Source organism: Triticum dicoccoides, chromosome 2A (assembly GCF_002162155.2).
Source record: "Triticum dicoccoides isolate Atlit2015 ecotype Zavitan chromosome 2A, WEW_v2.0, whole genome shotgun sequence".
Taxonomy (NCBI): Eukaryota; Viridiplantae; Streptophyta; class Magnoliopsida; order Poales; family Poaceae; genus Triticum; species Triticum dicoccoides.
Window position 1 is genome coordinate 52,135,982 of NC_041382.1, and position 6,672 is coordinate 52,142,653.

Here is a 6,672-nt window from a genome sequence, read left to right on the forward strand (position 1 = left end):
CCTCCACCCTCGTGGGCCCCATGTTGCTCCACCGATGTACTCCTTCCTCCTGTATATACCTACATACCCCCAAACTACCAGATACGGAGCCAAAAACCTAATTCCACCGCCGCAACTTTCTGTACCTGCGAGATCCCATCTTGGGGCCTGTTCCAGAGCTCCACCGGAAGGGGCATCGATCACGGAGGGCCTCTACATCATCTCCAAGGCCTCTCCGATGAAGTGTGAGTAGTTTACCTCAGACCTTCGGGTCCATAGTTATTAGCTAGATGGCTTCTTCTCTCTTTTTGGATCTCAATACAATGTTCTCCCCCTCTCTTGTGGAGATCTATTCGATGTAATCTTCTTTTGCGGTGTGTTTGTCGAGATCCGATGAATTGTGGGTTTATGATCAAGATTATCTATGAACAATATTTGAGTCAAATCTGAATTCTTTTATGTATGATTGGTTATCTTTGCAAGTCTCTTCGAATTATCAGTTTGGTTTGGCCTACTAGATTGATCTTTCTTGAAATGGGAGAAGTGCTTAGCTTTGGGTTCAATCTTGCGGTGTCCTTTCCTAGTGACAGTAGGGGCAGCAAGGCACGTATTGTATTGTTTCCATTGAGGATAAAAAGATGGGGTTTATATCGTATTGGATGAGTTTATCCCTCTACATCATGTCATTTTCTTAATGCATTACTCTGTTCTTCATGAACTTGATACTCTAGATGCATGCTGGATAGCGGTCGATGTGTGGAGTAATAGTAGTAGATGCAGAATCGTTTCGGTCTACTTGTTTCGGACGTGATGCCTATATACATGATCATACCTAGATATTCTCATAACTATGCTCAATGCTATCAATTGCTCGACAGTAATTCGTTCACCCATTGCAAATACTTATGCTATCTTGAGAGAAGCCACTAGTGAAACCTATGGCCCCGGGTCTATTTTCCATCATATTAATCTTCCTACACTTTGCTATTTACGTTGCCATTTACTTTGCTTTATTTACTTTGTATCTTTATCATAAAAATACCAAAAATATTATCTATCATCTCTATCAGATCTCACTCTCGTAAGAGACCGTGAAGGGATTGACAACCCCTTTATCGCGTTGGTTGCGAGGTTCTTGTTTGTTTGTGCAGGTGCGAGGGACTCGTGCGTGGCCTCCTACTGGATTGATACCTTGGTTCTCAAAAACTGAGGGAAATACTTACGCTGCTTTACTGCATCACCCTTTCCTCTTCAAGGGAAAACCAACGCAGTGCTCAAGAGGTAGCAAGAAGGATTTCTGACGCCGTTGTCGGGGAGTCTACGCTCAAGTCAAGCCATACCAAGTACCCATCACAAACTCATATCCCTCGCACTACATTATTTGCCATTTGCCTCTCGTTTTCCTCTCCCCCACTTCACCCTTGCCATTTTATTCGTCCTCTCTTTTCCGTTCGCCTCTTTTCGCTCTTTGCTTGTTTGCTTGCTTGTTGGATTGCTTGTTTGTCACGATGGCTCAGGATAATACTAAATTGTGTGACTTTACCAATACCAACAATAATGATTTTCTTAGCACTCCGATTGCTCCTCTTAATGATACTGAATCTTGTGAAATCAATGCTGCTTTGTTGAATCTTGTTATGAAAGATCAATTCGCCGGCCTTCCTAGTGAAGATGTCGCTACCCATCTAAATAGCTTTGTTGATTTGTGTGATATGCAAAAGAAGAGGGATGTTGATAATGATATTGTTAAACTGAAGCTATTTCCTTTTTCGCTTAGAGATCATGCTAAAGTGTGGTTTTCCTCTTTGCCTAAAAGTAGTATTGATACATGGAATAAGTGCAAAGATGCTTTTGTCTCTAAGTATTTTCCTCCCGCTAAAATCATCTCTCTTAGAAACGATATTATGAATTTTAAGCAACTTGATCATGAACATGTTGCACAAGCTTTGGAGAGGATGAAATTAATGATACGTAATTGCCCCACTCATGGTTTGAATTTGTGGATGATTATACAAAAAATATATGCCGGATTGAATTTTGCTTCTAGAAATCTTTTAGATTCGGCCGCGGGAGGCACTTTTATGGAAATCACTTTAGGAGAAGCTACTAAACTCCTAGATAATATTATGGTTAACTATTCTCAATGGCACACCGAAAGATCTACTAATTAAAAAGTGCATGCTATAGAAGAGATTAATGTTTTGAGTGGAAAGATGGATGAACTTATGAAATTATTTGCTACTAAAAGTGTTTCTTCAGATCCTAATGATATGCATTTGTCTACTTTGATTTATAATAATAATGAATCTATGGATGTGAATTTTGTTGGTAGGAATAATTTTGGTAACAACGCTTATAGAGGAAATTTTAACCCTAGGCCGTTTCCTAGTAATTTATCTAATAATTATGGTAATTCCTACAACAATTCTTATGGAAATTTTAATAAGATGCCCTCTTAATTTGAGAATAGTGTCAAAGAGTTTATGAATTCACAAAACAATTTCAATGCTTTGCTTGAAGAAAAATTGCTTAAAGTTGATGAATTGGCTAGGAACGTTGATAGAATTTCTCTTGATGTTGCTTCTTTAAAGCTTAGATCTATTCCTCCTAAGCATGATATCAATGAGTCTCTCAAAGCCATGAGAATTTCCATTGATGAGTGCAAAGAAAGAACCACTAGGATGCGTGCGACGAAAGATGCCTTTATGAGAGCGTGTTCTTCTAGTTCCTATGAAAATAAAGATGAAGATCTAAAAGTTATTGATGTGTCCCCTATTAAATCTTTGTTTTGCAATATGAATCTTGATAATGATGGGATTGAATATGATCCACCTTTACCTAGAAGGTGTTCCAAAAATTCGGAGTTTTTAGATCTTGATGCTAAAATTGATAAAAGTGGGATTGAAGAAATCAAAGCCCTAGATGTTGCTAAACCCACTACTTTGGATTTCAAGGAATTTAATTATGAAAATTTCTCTTTAATTGATTGTATTTCCTTGTTGCAGTCCGTGCTAAATTCTCCGCATGCTTATAGTCAAAATAAGGCTTTTACTAAACATATCATTGATGCTTTGATGCAATCTTATGAAGAAAAGCTTGAGTTGGAAGTTTCTATCCCTAGAAAACTTTATGATGAGTGGGAACCTACTATTAAGATTAAAATTAAAGATCATGAGTATTATGCTTTGTGTGATTTGGGTGCTAGTGTTTCCATGATTCCGAAAGTTTTGTGTGATTTGCTAGGTTTCCATGACTTGATGATTGCTCTTTAAATTTGCACCTTGCGGACTCCACTATTAAAAAACCTATGGGAAGAATTAATGATATTCTTATTGTTGCAAATAGGAATTATGTGCCCGTAGATTTTATCGTTCTAGATATAGATTGCAATCCTTCATGTCCTATTATTCTTGGTAGACCTTTTCTTAGAACGATTGGTGCAATTATTGATATGAAGGAAGGGAATATTAGATTCCAATTTCCGTTGAGGAAAGGCATGGAACACTTCCCTAGAAAGAAAATAAAATTACCGTATGAATCTATCATGAGAGCCACTTATAGTTTTCCCACCAAATATGGCAATACCTAGATCTATCCTTGCTATTATGCCTAGCTAGGGGCATTAAACGATAGCGCTTGTTGGGAGGCAACCCAATTTTATTTTAGTTTTTCTCTTTTTGCTTCTGTTTAGGAATAAATAATTTGTCTAGCCTCTGGTTAGATTCGTTTTTGTGTTTTAGTTAGTGTTTGTGCCAAGTAAAACCGTTAGGATAACCTACGGTAGTAGTTATTTTGATTCTGCTGCAGAAAACAGAAACTTCGTGCGCACGAAATTAGTTTTCATAAATCACAGGAACGTTCTTTTGAGTTGATTCTTTTTGATGTAGATCAATAAACAAATTATATAGAACTTCCTAATTTGTATGAATTTTGCACGTTCCATAAGTTTGCGTTAGTTACAGATTACTATAGACTGTTCTGTTTTTGACAGATTCTGTTTTACATGTGTTGTTTGCTTATTTTGGTGATTCTATGGCTAGTAAAATAGTTTATGAACCATAGGGAAGTTGGAATACAGTAAGTTTAACACCAATATAAATAAAGAATTAGTTCATTATAGTACCTTGAAGTGGTGTTTTGTTTTCTTTCGCTAACGGAGCTTATGAGATTTTCTGTCGAATTTTGTGTTGTGAAGTTTTCAAGTTTTGGGTGAAAGATTTGATGGATTATGGAACAAGGAGTGGCAAGAGCCAAAGCTTGGGGATGCCCATGGCACCCCAAGATAATCTAACGACACCTAAAAGCCAAATCTTGGGGATGCTCCGGAAGGCATCCCCTCTTTCATCTACTTCCATCGGTAACTTTACTTGGAGCTATATTTTTATTCACCACATGATATGTGTTTGCTTGGAGCGTCTTGTATTATTTGAGTCTTTGCTTTTTAGTTTACCACAATTATCCTTGCTGTACACACCTTTTGAGAGAGCCACATATAATCCGGAATTTATTAGAATACTCTATGTGCTTCACTTATATCTTTTGAGCTATATAGTTTTTGCTCTAGTGCTTCACTTAAATCTCTTAGAGCACGGTGGTGGATTTGCTTTATAGACACTATTGTTCTCTCATGCTTCACTTATATCATTTAGATAGTCCTACAAAACAGCATGGTAGTTTTCCTTGATAACGAAATTAATCCTATTAGGCAAAATATTCAACTCTAGTAAAATTTCTCTTACGAGTGCGTTGAATACTAAGAAAAGTTTGATGCTTGATGATTGTTTTTGAGATATGGAGGTAGTAATATTAGAATCATGCTAGTTGAGTAATTACGAATTTGGAAAAATACTTGTGTTGAAGTTTGTGATTCCCGTAGCATGCACGTATAGTGAACCGTTATGTGATGAAGTCGGAGCATGATATATTCATTGATTGTCTTCCTTATGTGTGGAGGTCGGGATCGCGCGATGGTTAACTCCTACCAACCCTTCCCCTAGGAGCATGCGTGTAATACTTTGTTTTGATGACTTCTAAATTTTCGCAATAAGTATGTGAGTTCTTTATGACTAATGTTGAGTCCATGGATTATACGCACTCTCACCTTTCCGCCATTGCTAGCCTCTCTAGTACTGCGCAACTTTCGCCAGTGCAATACACCCACCATATACCTTCCTCAAAACAGCCACCATACATACCTATTATGGCATTTCCATAGCCATTCCGAGATATATTGCCATGCAACTTTCCACCGTTCTGTTTATAATGACAGGCTCCATCATTGTCATATTGCTTAGCATGATCATGTAGTTGACATCGTATTTGTGGCAAAGCCACCGTTCATAATTATTTCATACATGTCAGTCATGATTCATTGCATATCCCGGTACACCGCCGGAGGCATACACATAGAGTCATATTTTGTTCTAAGTATCGAGTTGTAATTCTTGAGTTGTAAAGTAAATAGAAGTGTGATGATCATCATTATTAGAGCATTGTCCCATGTGAGGAAAGGTGATGGAGACTATGATTCCCCCACAAGTCGGGATGAGACTCGGGACTAAAAAAAGAGGCCATAAAAAAAGAGAAAAGGCCCAAATAAAAAATGAGAGAAAAAGAGAGAAGGGACAATGTTACTATCCTTTTACCACACTTGTGCTTCAAAGTAGCACCAAGATCCTCATGATAGAGAGTCTCTCGTTTTGTCACTTTCATATACTAGTGGGAATTTTTCATTATAGAACTTGGCTTGTATATTCCAATGATGAGCTTCCTCAAATTGCCCTAGGTCTTCGTGAGCAAGCAAGTTCGATGCACACCCACTTAGTTTCTTTTGATCTTTCATATACTTATAGCTCTAGTGCATCCGTTGCATGGCAATCCCTACTCACTCACATTGATATCTATTGATGGACATCTCCATAGCCCGTTGATATGCCTAGTTGATGTGAGACTATCTTCTCCTTTTTTGTCTTCTCCACAACCACCATATTCTATTCCACATACAGTGCTATGTCCACGGCTCACGCTCATGTATTGCGTGAAAATTGAAAAAGTTTGAAAATTCTAAAGTATGAAACAATTGCTTGGCTGAAACTGGGGTTGTGCATGATTTAAATATTTTGTGTGATGAAGATAGAGCATAGCCAAACTATATGATTTTGTAGGGATAACTTTCTTTAGCCATGTTATTTTGAGAAGACATGATTGCTTAGTTAGTATGCTTGAAGTATTATCACTTTTGTGTCAATATTAAACTTTTATCTTGAATCTCTCGGATCTGAATATTCATACCACAATTAAGAGGTTTACATTAAAAACCCATGCTAAGTAGCATTCCACATCAAAAATTCTGTTTTTATCATTTACCTACTCGAGGACGAGCAGGAATTAAGCTTGGAGATGCTTGATACGTCTCCAACGTATCTATATTTTTTTATTGCTTCATGCTATATTATATTCTGTTTTGGACATTATTGGGCTTTATTATACACTTTTATATTACTTTAGGGACTAACCTATTAACCAGAGGCCCGGCCCAGAATTGCTGTTTTTTGCCTATTTTAGAGTTTCGCAGAAAAAGAATATCAAACGGAGTCCAGACGAAATGAAACCTTCGGGAACGTGATTTTCTCAACGAACGTGATCCAGAGGACTTGTACCCTACGTCAAGACATCAACCAGGAGGGCACGAGG